Source organism: Canis aureus, chromosome 16, assembly GCF_053574225.1.
Source record: "Canis aureus isolate CA01 chromosome 16, VMU_Caureus_v.1.0, whole genome shotgun sequence".
Taxonomy (NCBI): Eukaryota; Metazoa; Chordata; class Mammalia; order Carnivora; family Canidae; genus Canis; species Canis aureus.
Genome location: NC_135626.1, coordinates 46,222,643 through 46,237,114, shown reverse-complemented (window position 1 = coordinate 46,237,114; position 14,472 = coordinate 46,222,643). Strand labels below are relative to the sequence as shown.

At 35.2% G+C, this 14,472-nt stretch overlaps 1 protein-coding gene and 1 non-coding gene across 12 annotated transcripts in view; one reads left to right on the top strand and one right to left on the bottom strand.

The window, feature by feature from the left end:
- The window catches only part of CEP112 (centrosomal protein 112), a 392,220-nt gene that overhangs the window by 122,998 nt on the left and 254,750 nt on the right, over nt 1–14,472 (top strand). The window lies entirely within an intron of this gene.
- LOC144287297 (U6 spliceosomal RNA) lies at nt 12,582–12,684 on the bottom strand. Its single transcript, XR_013355132.1, has one exon. It is a non-coding gene; the product is annotated as a U6 spliceosomal RNA (small nuclear RNA).

The window sequence follows — 14,472 nt, the reverse complement described above, 5'->3', positions numbered from 1 at the left end:
AAAACTAAAGGAAAAAATTAAACAACATTAACCAATTACCTCAAAGCGACAACATAACTCTATGCAGAGAATGTTGTTTTGGGCTCATTCTTATTTTTGTTACCTGGACCTTGTAGGCATTTTCACTTGTGCCCCTCTCCACAGTTTTAGTTGTTTTGTTTTCTTGTTTAGTTGTTTTGTTTTGTTTAAACTTAAGTTGAAATTCACATAATATAAAATTAACAATTTTAAGGTGAACATTTGAGTGACTTTCAGTACATTCACAATATTGTACAACGAGCATCTGTATCTGATTTGCATCACTCCCAAATAAAACTCTGTGCTCATTAAACAACTTAGTCCCCAATCTCTACCCCTTCCCAGATCCAGATCCTCACAACCACCAATCTGCTTTCTGCCTCTGGAGTTCACCTATTATGAATATTTCATATGAATAGAATACTACAACATGTAATCTTTGTGTCTGGCTTCTTTCACTTACATATTTTCCAAGTTCTTCCATGTTGCAGTGTGTATCACTACTTCATTGTTTTTCATGGTTGGATAATATTTCGTTGTGTGTATACACAATACTTTTTTATTAATCCATTCTACTGTTGATGGACATTTGGATTTCTATCTTTAGGCTATCATGAATAGTGCTACAATGAACATTCATACACAAGTATTTGTACAAGTACCTGTGTTCAATTCTTTGGGTGTATACCTAGGAGTGGAGTTACTGGGAAAGCTATTTGTTTTTGAACTTGGCTTTTGTTCTCAGGTCTTCAAAATGATACTCTTGTCATATTTCCTTGTCAGCCTAGTTTTAGCTGCTACTATAGTCTACAAAAATCCCCACTCAGAATTATGTAAAGAGCTTCTACATATTTGGTAAGAATATTCTTTTCTAGTGGACTAGTCTATTCCAGAATCCAAACCATTGATTGAAGTATTTCTGAAAACCGTAGAATTAAAACAAGGAGAGCTGGATGTTTTTAAGTCATATTTATATCAAATTAGAGTGAGCAATTAACTTGGATGGGTTGTCCTTCCCTACTTTGGGATATTTTTACCTGTATCTCCTTTGTTAGGCTTTGTAGGCAAAATTTTCCTCTGCTAACCGTTGCTAAAAGTACTCTGACAGATTTTTACCCTCCATATCTGTCCATGTATAATCATCATCATAAAAAATAGTAAATTAGGAACTTCCCCACCTTATGCCGAGAGTCACAATAGAATTGTTAGGTTTTTACCACTAGGCAGTTCGTGAATGTTGTCTCCCTTTGCTATAGCTTAGTATTTTATTGTATTTTTACAAATCAGAAAAATAGTGCCAACACTAGTGATAAGAAATCACGTCTTACAAAGAAAGCATAATTGAGACAAGATAGAGATCATCACCCATGTTGAAAGCAATGTTTCTTTAAGCTCAATTAATTTCACATTGGACTCAAGCCTATGTGTTAAAAGTATAAAGGAAGAAAGCAAAAATAAATAACACATGTGAAATACTGGAAAACATTTTTAATGATGGTAACTTCTCACAGTTATTGTTGGCTGTTAGCTATCAGATACTTTGATTTCTTCACAGAGACTCAGAAAATAAGTTTTCATCAGTAATAAATTAATATAAACTCTCAATCTGGTGTTAATTTTTTTTCGGTGTTAATTTTGATAGTAGATCTCTTTCTGATGGTATCCCCATAGTATATTCTGAATATGTCATCTTACATACCTGATGCATTTATTCTTGTATATGGTAGAAGTCATCCAAGAAGTTGGAAGAGTATGAACCCAGTATGGAGGGATGGAGAGTGCAAGAGGGCATGTGAAGGAACCAGAGAAAATGAGCCCAGTTGGAACAGAAATAGAAGAGACCGATGGTCTAGACTGAGAAGGACCCTAAATCCCCCCAAACTGGAGGCAGATGGATGTAATTCCTCTCATAGGGAACAGCAAATGGTTGGAGAATTGGTAGCAGTGTGGTATATGATGACTTTGGAGGAAAACTTAACTTTCCTGAATATCTCTGCAATAACCTACGTTTTGAAGAACAGAAAAGGAACTGGTGGAGAAGAGATAATTTCCCTGCTAAAAAGGAGGGAACATTTTTCTAGAAATGAATGTGGTAATGTGTTTAAAGTCCAAGTATGGGGTTAGGAGTAAAGCAAACAGACCTGGTTTTCTGGAAGAGAGATTTTTGTCAGACTATAATAAACAATAAATAAGCAAATGTCAAACATTTCCAACCTTAAGAAAAACATGCTTTTATTTCCGTTCTATGTTTCATTTTTTCCCCCTAACTCATAGTCCCTGAAGTCTGAGATCATGAAATTTAACAAGGGAATTTAAAAATTGATGACTTTGTTAAAATTTGGATCTTCTAGTTTTTTATTATTTGATATAATATTTATTCATCTTAGGTGTGGAATACACAAATGTCAAGGAACTTTGAAGAAACTTTCAGTAATTTGAACCATTTATCTCTATTCTTAGTGAACAATGAAAACACCCCGAAGGAGGTTTGATGTGGAGTAAAGTAGGTCTGGAAATGGTCTATATTGAAAGACCTAATAGTCTTTTGATGTCTGATTCTTTGATTTCGCTTTTGCTTTTTAAAGGGGTGCTATGTGATTATAATGAGAAACATTTCAAGTTCTTCACTTGGGAAGTTAATTGTTCCTTCACTTGCTCTATTATGACTAATCAGTGGTTTTGAATGGTAGCAGTGTTTGAAATTATTACTGGGGAGAGTCACCTTGTTTGGTAGAAAGTTCCAATTCATCATGAAAGTTTATCACACCCATAAACTGTCATCATTCCTTCTGTAGGTTGTGACTATGATGTGAACATACTTTTATAGTATATTTAAGAAATTTCATTTAAATAATTTTCTAAGTAATTAGTGGGAATAGAATAGTGTTTTTCTTTATAACTGGTACCATTATATTTGAAGTTGAAAATCATGGATAAATTATTAGAAGACACTATCAAAAATTTATATTCATTTTTGTTAGGTGATTTAAAAAGTATTCAGTTTTGCATTGATGCGGACATTTGAGTCATCTTGAGAAAAGTTACCCCTACACTTTGGAAAGTGCCCATAAACTCAACATAATTTTTTTCTTTAAAAATAGCACTCTTAAGTATCAATGATGTTGGTGGGGGGGACCCATCTGTTCTCTTTTCTGCACTCTGCTTGAGCATCTGAAACCATTTTAGATGGAGAGCAGTCAAAGTTTCCCATTTATTGTAAGCATTCCTTAGCCCCAGTGAGCAGGCTGACATAACCCTCTGTCTAAGAAGCATGATGGAAAGGACAGAAATATGTGGTGACCTTGTTTCAGATTGAAAAGAAAGTTTCTATTCTGTTACATACTTCTTTTGTAGATATGTCTTTACAGAACTCTGCATTTCTTCTCGTGAGAACTCACTGCTTTAAATCAATGTCAGTGTGCTATGATGGTCAAGAAACCTCTTATTGACAGAGACATTTGTGACACTATTTCACACAATAGATTTAATTTGTAACGTGAGGCTTTTAGCTTTTTTAGATTTTTTCTTCAGGAATTAAGTTTGCAAAACTCATTTTTAAAAGCAGTTTATATATTTAGCTTCTTGAGTTTTACTACAGTCAAAATTCACTTTAACAATGAAATGTGAAATAAATTTAAGCCTGGCAGGGAGCTGATAAACTAATAAAATATAGCAATACTTTATTTAATGCTTTATAGTCAACAAAATGATTTCAGTATATATTCTCTCAGTTCATCCTCAAAAGATACTTATGTGGTTGTTTGTGATTTTCTACATTTTTAAAAAGATTTTTATTTATTTATTTATGAGAGACACGGGAGGGGGGGCACAGAGACACAGGCAGAGGGAGAAGCAGGCTCCATGCCGGGAGCCTGATGCGGGACTCGATCCCGGGACTCCAGGATCATGCCCTGGGCAGAAGGCAAGTGCCAAACCACTGAGCCACCCAGGGATACCTGATTTTCTACATTTTAAAGGGAGAAGCTGAGGTTCAAAGAGATTAAGCAATTTAACCAGCATGGTGCAGTTCATACATGACTGAGCTGGAACTTAATCCTAGGCCTTCTGGTTCCCAATTCAGTGCTCTTTTCCTGATAGAATGTATGTAAAGAGGACTTTTACCTCTTGGGTCACTTAGTAGATCAACTTTTTTGCTTTTTAAATGACTTGATCCTGGTGATTCCTAGATGGCAGCATATACTAGGTATATGTCATGGTTTGTGCTTCCCTGAAGTCCCAAATGGGTGACTACGCCATAGCCACAGCTTCTGATAGCCACCCACCATGTTCTTTACATAGGACCCCTCTCCTCTGATAACGTACATTGGGTCTAGAGTGGACACCTACCTGATCCAAAGACAGCAAACTCATTTTATTTTATTTTGTTTTATTTATTTTTTTTAATTTTTATTTTATTTTATTTATGATAGGCACACAGTGAGAGAGAGAGAGAGGCAGAGACACAGGCAGAGGGAGAAGCAGGCTCCATGCACTGGGAGCCCGATGTGGGATTCGATCCCGGGTCTCCAGGATTGCGCCCTGGGCCAAAGGCAGGCGCCAAACCGCTGCGCCACCCAGGGATCCCCAGCAAACTCATTTTATTCGGAGATACAAAAAGCTTAAGGTGACACAGCTAGTAAGTGGAGGTACAAGGATTTGAAATTGTACATGTTTGACTCTGAAGCCCCTAGTTTTAACCGTTGTGCTACAGTGCACAACCCCTCCTTCCTGATCTTGGGAATTTGAAACCAGGAAACCTAGAGACTAAATCAGTGCAGAAGCTGGAAACATGGAGAGTTACTAAGATGAGGATTGATTAGGCAGCCACTGTGGGCCGTATGCAAGCTCAAGTTCTGAGTAGTTGTGTTGATTGAGGTTGAGAAGAGAATGGAGCAGATGCACAGGGAGAGCCTGGGAAGCTATAGGAAGTGCAACCCACATGTACAAAAGCTTTGTCTATTCCAGCTCCATCTCAAGAGAGACTCTTCACTGAGATCTCCCACCTTTACAGTAATAGACAGTAATAGCCATTCTATTTATTTAGGGAGTATGAATTGGAAGAATGTATATTAAGAATTTATTGAAATAGTTATGCCCGTTTTTAACAATAGACCCAATGTGGCCTATATAATATCATTGCAAACTGTATTTTATTTTTTAAATTTTAAAAATTTAAAAAATTTTTCTTTTTTTTAAAGATTTTATTTAAATCTTAAATGTCCTGTCAGAATTATCACAAATTGTTACTAACAAAGGCTGACTTAAAATGTGAATGGCATGCTTCTATAGATTTCCTTAGCAATTTTAAGGAAGATTGTTTATGAGAATAAAATTATGATACTGTTTTATTAGGAACAGCTAGGGTCTATTCAGTAGGAATAAATTCTTGACCTAAACTTGTAAAAAACCTGAAAAATTTGTAACATTTTTTTATTTGGAAGAGATTAGAAGCCAGTAAGTAATAACCCTTTCCCTCTCAAATTTAAAATTAATTTGAAAAAATAGAAGAATTAGATAGATAAGGTTGTGGTTTAGGTGTGTGGCCAATATACAGCTTGGGAATCTTCCCTCATAGAATTAATGTACTCATCTGGTCACAGCCCAAGCAGCTAGCAAGAGTCTGTGTATAGCAGAGGACATTCCTGGAGAGAGAGGAGGGGGCTAGACAGTGCCTTCATGGTTGTTTCTTCCAAAGCCCACTCTCATTGGCAGGTGTGGGAGAGGGCTGGACCAAAACGGGCAGAGTTCTCTTTTTGGAGAGCTCAAGTCCTGTTAGATATTTTTGTTGTTGGCATTTTATTTTAGAATCACATCCCCCGTCCTCATTGGTTTTGTTCTTTATTTTTTGAGTAAATCGAACATTAACATGGTTTCAAAAATCAGACCTGGACTAAAAGGTATATTCAGAGAAGCAGCGTCCCACCTTCATTCCTGTCCTTTCATCCCCAGCCCCAGCCCTAGCCCCTGTAGGTGAGTGGTCTCATTCATTAATCTCTAACAGATCCTTTCTGTATTTGTTTTTGCACAGATGAGCAGATATGTGTATATCTCAGTGGTTTTTTTCTTACAGTTTGCTTTTTCCATTTCTTATAAACTAGAGGTCATTCATATATCAGCATAGTATGCTAATGTGTGGATGAATCACAGTTTATGCAACAGTTGTCCTATCTATGGGCATACAAGTTGGTTCCAATATTTGCAATTATAGCTGATGCTGTAATGAATAACCTAGTAGTCATGCATTTTTGTATTGTCTGGTCAAAATATAAACATATATGTAGTTTTGTTACATATTGCCAAATTCATACACACACACACACACACACACACATTGGTTGAATTTCTACTCGCTGCATATTAGAAGGATTTTTGACCCATAGCCTCCCAAATGGAATGTGTTACATTTTTAAAATTTCTGTCCGATAGGTGATACGTAATAAAGAGTATCTTAATATAGTTTAAACTTGCAGTTCTCTTTTAATAAGTGAGATGAACATATTTTAATATATTTCAGAGCTATTTTAATAGGTCTTTTGAGTTATAGTTGAAATGCAATATATTTCACATATTTAAAATATACCATTTCACATTCTGACATATATATATATACACACACTTGTGAAACTACCAACACACAAAAATATGCCTATATGAGTATATAGTTATTCCCAAGAGATCTTTATGCTCTAATGAAATCTCCTGCCCACCTTTCTTCAACTTCTCCTTATGCAGACAGGCACTAATTTCCTTTGTGTCACTCTAGTTTAATTTCTAGAATTTTAAATAAATGGAAGCATATGCTATGTTCACTTTTTGGTCTCACTTCTTTCTCTTGGCATAATAATTTTGAGATTCATCCATGTTTTACTGAATATCAATAGTTCAATCCTTTTTATTTTTGAGTTATATTCCATTGTATGGATATACCATAATTTGTTGACCCATATGCCTGTTGGTGAACAGTTGGGCTGTTTTCAGTTTGGGGCTCTTTTGCAGAAAAGCTTCTATGAGCATTAGTCTTTGTACATTTTCTTTTTGTTCTCCTGAGTAAAATCCTGAAAGTCAAATGTCTGGATCACATGGGAAGTGTATGGTTAAGTCTTTAAAAAACTGCCAGACCCTCGTCCAGAGTGGTTGTACTATATTACATTCCCTCCAGCAGTGTGTGAGAGTTCTGATTCTTCCCCATGCTTGCCAACACTTGATATGGTCAGTGTTGTTATTTTCACAATTCCAACAGGCTTGTCCAAGTACTTCACTGTGGTTTTAATTTGCATTTCCCTAGTGACTAATGTTGAAAAACTTTTCATGTCCTTTTTTTTTGCCATAAATGTATCTACTTTGGCAACTGTTTGTTCAAATCTTTAGCTTCATTTTTTTTTTAAAACGGGGTTAGTTTTCTCATTATTGAGTCTTGAAAATTCTTTGTATATATTGGATACAAATCCTTTAAGAGGTAGATGATTTGCCAATGTATTTGTCCCAGTGTGTGGCTTTCCTTGTCTTTCTTTTAATGGTTTATTTTAAGGAACTGGTGTTTTTAATTTTGATGAAGTCCAGTGTATTTGTTAGTTCTTTCACAGATTGTGCTGTTGGGTTCACAACTAAGAAATCTTTTCCTAATCTCAGATCACAGAAGTTTTCTTCTGGAAGTTTATAGTTCCAGGTTTTACATTTATGATTGTGGTCTATTTTTCAAGTTAATTTTGTTTGGGCTGGGAAGTATGGATTAAACTTTTTTTTCTTTCTTTCGTAAGACTGCCTTCTTATCCTTTTAATATGTGTAGAATCTATAGTGACGGAATCCCTGTCATTTGTAATGTTGTTAATTTGTATTGTCTCTCTTTCCCAGTCAGTCTGGCTGGAAGATTATCAATTTTATTGGCCATTTTGGGATTAGGTAATCTAGTAGTTATTAAACGTATTATTAGATTATCTAATACTGAATTGTTCTTGCCTTCATGGCATAGCTCCAACTTGTCAGCAATTTACAGATGTCGCCAAATTGTCTTCTTGCTTGCGTTGCTTCTACCAGACATCTACTTTTGTTCTTCTATAACATGTCTTTTTTCTGACTATTTTTAAGATTCTTTTTTCCTTTGTCACTGGTTTTGGGGCAAATTGAATATGATGTGCCTTCCTGTAGTTTTATTCATCTTATGCTTGGAGTCCTTGGAATTTTGGGATCTTTAGATTTATAATTTTAATTAAATTTGAAAAGCTTTTGGCCATGATTTCTTCAAATATTTTTCTGTTCCCATCTCTCTTTTTTTTTAAGGACTCTAAATACACATATATTAGGTTGCTGAGAGTTGTCACCAGAGCTTTGTTTCCTTTTTTTTTTAATTCTGTTTTTCTTTTTGTACTTCGTTTTGGTTAGTTTTCCACTACTAAGTCTTCAAGTTCATGAACCTTTTCTTTAGCAGTGACTGTAATCCCATCCATTGTATTTTTCATCTTGGACATTGTAGTTTTTCTACAAAGCTACAAAAGTTCTGTCTCAAAAAAAAAAAAAAAAGTTCTGTCTCTAGAATTTCAGTATGACGAGGTACTTTTCAGCCTCATCACAGGCTCTTTTCCTTCTGTTCCCTGTGTTGTCATCCTGGCCTCTGTGCTCTTCCCTGTTTAACCACACTCTTCCCCTCTTGCAGTTTCTCCATTTGTTATCCTTTGTGCTAGAATACCCTTTACCCTGCAGTTTCTTTTATGGAGTCCTCCTCGCCCTTCAGTTAACTTCTTTTTTGTCATTTAAAAAAATGTTATTTTCTATTGAAGTATAATTGACATATAAATTCAATTAACTTTAACATTACTTCCTTTCATCCTAATTCCTAATTAAGGTTTTTCACCCTGTTACACAAACCCTTAATACTCCATATTTCTTTTTTGGTCATTGAATTGAATCCTCATTGTTCTCATTTGTATTAATTCAATGTCTTTTTTTCCTTTGCTAGACTGAAAGCTCCCTTAGCACGAGAACTGGGTGTGATTCATTCAGTGATGTTTTCTTAACATCTAGTGAGGTGCCTGGCACATAATGGGTGCTTAACATAGTAATGGTAATGAATTAATGAATGCCACATGGTAGCAGATTAACAGTGACTACACTTATTGCTGAGCACATATAAGATAATCACTGGGGCCTTTGGAAAAATGTAGTATGAGGTAGGGAGAAATGGTCAGTGAAACATGGGTGATTTATGTTTATAAATAAAGATTGGTTTCTCCAGCAACCACACTTTTATGCACTTATTAATAGAGCATGTGCTTTTTATATTCAGCAAAAATGGTTGCATATTTTATTATATCTGAAATAAAACTTTATCTTTAGAAATCTCTTACCTCTACTGTATTCATCTTCCTCTTGAAATAAATAAGAATCTTCTGATGGAGATTCCCCTTTTCATGGAAAGTGTGATGGTAAGGAGGAAAATAAAACATATTTTACAAATATCAAATACAAATATGTATTTTACAAATACATATACATTTTAATATATATAGTTAACAAACATATATGTATATATGTTAGTTACACCTCTTATACATTCTTAGTGATGATCTTACCAAACAAATGACCTGCCCTTTGTGAAAACTTTTCTATTTTACCTTAGGCACAGTGAATTCCCCTGGACCTTGTTTGCTCGTATTATTATGTTCATATTGTGTAGCTTTTATTTTTTTATTTTTTATTTTTTTATTTTAAAGATTTTTATTTATTTATTCATGAGAGACACAGAGAGAGAGAAGCAGAGACACAGCAGAGGGAGAAGCAGGCTCCTTGCAGGGAGCTGGACATGGGACTTGATCCCGGGACTCCAGGATCATGCCCTGGGCCGAAGGCAGGCGCCAAACCGCTGATCCACCCAGGGATCACCTGTGTAGCTTTTAACATAATGAAAATAGTATAGAGTTTGTCTTCTTTTCTGTATTGGATGCAACTTTGGACTTTGAAGTCAGATGGGCTGCTTTAATTTCTCATTCTGTCATTGTGAACATTTGGGCAAATCATTTAACTCTTCTAAACTTCCTTGTTTTCATTTGTGAAAAATACTAAAAGATAACTTTCTTATCAGTATAAAAATGAAATGAAATAATAAATGAATTGCTCAAAAAGAAAAAAAATAAATGAATTGCTCTAAACCAATGAGGGTAATGAACACTCAAAAAATGTTCACTCTGTTTCATCATTTGTGAAGACATTAAAAATGATGGTTACACCATGAATGTTATAATTTGTAGCAGCTTCTTCCACTGGAAGTACTGAAAAGTATCTATTATGACTTTAAAATTATTTCACATTATTTAAAAATCATTTCTTATAAGCAGAAAAACTTTTCTCAATGATAAATATTACATTTATGTTTGGTAAATAAACAGAAAATTTGCCTACTTAAAATTTGATCTACTTGTGCATAGTGATGAATGTGAGAATATTTTCCAGCTACTTTGAAATATTGAACTGCCCAGGGACAAGGCATGGATAATGTTTTGAAGGAAATAAATATTTCAGCTTCACGTTTCAGTCTTTCTTCTGTATTCCTTTGATCTGGCTTTGGTTTACTTATTATTCTGCTTGAATGGCTTCACATTGCTTTTTTCCTCTCCCTAGTAACAAGAAATGGTCCTGCACCTATTTCAATGTATTTTAGGCTTTGTCATTTTATCAGATGAACGTATCTCTTCTTATTTACTGATACATGACTGCCTGTAAAGTAAACTGTATTGGTTGGTATGTATGGAGATTTGCATGTATGATGAATAATTTATACATGGAACTTTTAATCAGTACTTTCGTAAATAGAGGAAACATAAAAGGAAACATTAGATTGGGGATTTTTTTGAAGTTTAAAGATTCTGAAGGAATTTTTCTTCACTCTTCACTGTAACTGTCTTATCTTTAAAAATCATTTTCTCAAGGTTTTCTTATTTTACCATGAATATTTCAATTGCTCTTCTATTTGCTGGGGTAGAATTCTTTTCACTTATTTATAGGCCTATATTGTAGGCAGAAGTTAGTTTAGCACAAAATTATTATGTAAAACTTTAAACTACATAAACATGTCATCACATTTACCTACATTGCTTTATTTTATACTTTACACAAAAATCTTCTGATCTTCTGAGACTAGTTTTCTTGTACAGACTCTCACTGACTCTTCCCATTTGTCATATTCCCATAGCACTTAGAATTTGTCACAAAATATATATATTATACTTCTGTTTGATTTTTTTCTTGCATTTTCTTTTTCTCCTTAGATTGTAAGTTTTTCTAAGATAGAATCCATTTTTATACTTCTTGGTTTTGTGCAGTATCTGACCAAGTAGGTCTCAAAATTTGCTGCCAGGACCCTTGCCTCAGCTCCTAGAACACAACTGGTTTTCTGAAAATACAGTGTAGGAGGTTGATGCCAGAGTAAGTTCTCTTGAATCATGATTCACATCCAGTGGAGGGCAGCCCAGGTGGCTTAGCGGTTTAGTGCCGCCTGCAGCCCAGGGTGTGATCCTGGATTCCTAGGATCGAGTCCCATGTCGGGCTTGCTGCATGGAGCCTACTTCTCCCTCTGCCTGTGTCTCTGCCTCTCTCTCTCTCTGTGTCTCTCATGAATGAATAAATAAAATCTTTTTAAAAAAATAAATAAAAAATAAAAAACAAATCCAATTGATTACAAGGAATTTCTGGACCTACTAGCTGAAATCCATATGTTTTTAAGATATTTTTCGATAGCTTAAGAAGAGTCCTCCTTCTTATTCATAGGTAATATGCTTCAAAACCAATCATCGTGGTCAAGACTGGAGGCTGGCTCTAGGAGCATAGCCTACTGGGGAAGCCTAAGTCATTGATAGTACAATGTCCTTGTCAGAAAAGAGTTTCATAGTACTTTATACTGTTATCATACCCTTTTTGAGTATTTCCCCTAATATTAAGAGAAAAATCTCTAGCTGGTTTAGTACTGGAGCATGATAGTTTCATAGCCTTATTGCAGATTTGCTCATAGATATATCCATGCTGTCATATTTGAGCCAGGATTGTGGTGGGAACTGCTGGCTTTCTTTGTTCTACTTTGAGTTTTGCTGTATGTAAGCCCACTTGCCACTGAGTGGTTTCTAAGAAGGTTGTTCTGATTCACCATAAAAGGATGGAGATTCCTACAGTAGAGATCTGTTTCCTACAAATCCATCTCTTCCATTGAAAGGAGTACAATGAAAACTCTCTGAACCCTCGCCTTCTGTTTTTCAAGACCCTGTGTTTAAACCTCTGTTAAAATATTTGATATTTAAATATTTTTTTTCCTTTACCTTATGGCATCTTCTTAGAAAGACCGGTTTCTCATATGGCTATAGGTCTTTAGCCAATTTTTGATGAATGAGTTAATAAAAGATTGGATGACTCTGTTGTAAACTCAAAATAATATATTCTTTAAGGAAGGAAGAAGAATGGAAAAGTCTTCTCGGATTTGCTATGGACATTTTAAACATAATTTTGTTATCCTTAGAAATACATTTATACTCTGTTTTTAGACTTCAGTGATTATGATTATCTTATATGGGTCCTATTCTGTGACTCAGGAAAGCACTTTGTGTGTTTTGCGTGTCATCCTTGCACAGCGACCATGCTAATCTCTGTATCATCCCAATTTTAGTATATGTGTAGCCAAAGCAAGCTCTGCCCTTCTGTTTTTTGGCCAATTTTTAGAAAGATTTTATTTATTCATTAGAGACAGATTGAGAGAGAGAGAGGCAGAGACACAGGCAGAGGGAAAAGCAGGCTCCATGCAGGGAGCCCAATGTGGGGCTTGATCCCAGGACCCCGGGATCATGCTCTGAGCCAAAGGAAGACGCTCAACCACCGAGCCACCCAGGCATCCCTGGCTTTTTTTTTTTTTTTTTTTTTTTAAGATTTTATTTTATTTTATTTTATGTAATCTCTACACCCAATATGGGGCTCAAACTCATGACACTGAGATCAAGAGTCACATGCTCTACTGACAGAACCAGCCAAGCACCCCTGTCCTTGTGTATTTTGAATTGGACTAGCACCATGCACACCCATACTAGGTTTCAAAATTGTGATATGTATCTTTGATATCAAGAGCACATGAATGCTTAGCAGCTTCATTTCCATATAGAGCCTTAAAATGTTTCCATAAAAGTACCTTAGCTGTGAATTGGCTTTTTCCTTCAGTCTTTCATAATCCCTGGAGTGCCTTGAAGTTTTCAACAGCACCTCATTCCTCATTATCCATTGCACACTACTTTTCTATGCCAGCTTCTAGTCTTATGAACTTACTTTAAAAAAACTAAAACTTTCTTTGGTCACTTCTTCCTTTTGCAAGTCTTTGTAATCATTTGTTGATCTCCAGAAATTTTAGTTCCTAACCATACTGATTCCCTGCACTTAACCACACTTAGAGTTTGCGTATTTGGGGAGATGCGTCTTGGTCAAGGGGAATACCTAGAACTAACTGAATAGTCTTTGGACAGTTTTACCCTGGGTCCTATCTCATCCAAGTTTACCACTATTGAATGTAAATATGACCTTTGGGTAGAAATAATTTGGCTCTTAGTTTTGTTTTGTTTTGTTTTTAACCTGGTGATATTATCTAGAAGGAGTCAATTAACAGAGCAAACATGAAAACTTTAAACATTCAAAGGCTATAACAAAATTTAACCTATGGATTTTTTTCTTTGCCTGATTTAACTTTTAAATTTGTTGAATTCTCAACTTATTTTTTTTGTCCATACAGCATTGTTAAGGCAATTACAAATATTATATATTAAGTACTTCAGAGAGCCCTTTATATGTTCTAAGTTTTGAAAATACAGTATTTTTGTTAGTTGTTATCATTTCCTGTCACTGCCATATGATAGAGTGTCTTAACACAGTTCAAATTTATTATTTTATAGTATGGGAGATCAGAAGTCCAAAATAAAACTTAGGGCCCAAGATCAAGATTTGTTAGGACTGGTTTTTGTTGGGAGGTTTTAGGAAAGAATCTGTTCCTTGCTTTTTCCGTTTTCTGGAGGCTGTCTTCGTTGCTTGGTTTGTGACCTTGAATCACATTGTCTTTTTGGCATTGATTACTCTCTCATATTGCCTTGTCTCTCGATTGACCTTCTTGCTTCCCTCTTTTAAGGACCTTATGGTTCCATTTGAGGCCTAGCAAGATAATCCAGAATAATTGCTCCATCTCAAATCTGTTTAACTTAATCACATTTCAAAGTGCCTTTTGCTATATAAGGTAGCATATCCACAGGTTCTAGAGATTAGGATATGAATATCTTTGGGGAGCCATGGTTCAGCCTACCACATCAGTACTGTTTCAGACTAAATCACCTAATCCACCCTGTTGGATACTAGAATTGGTATCACTGATAGGAGAAATGACTCTGTCTCCTTCTGAAGATATATCATCATTTCCCATACATATCTCTTAGAGTGGATTAATGAAG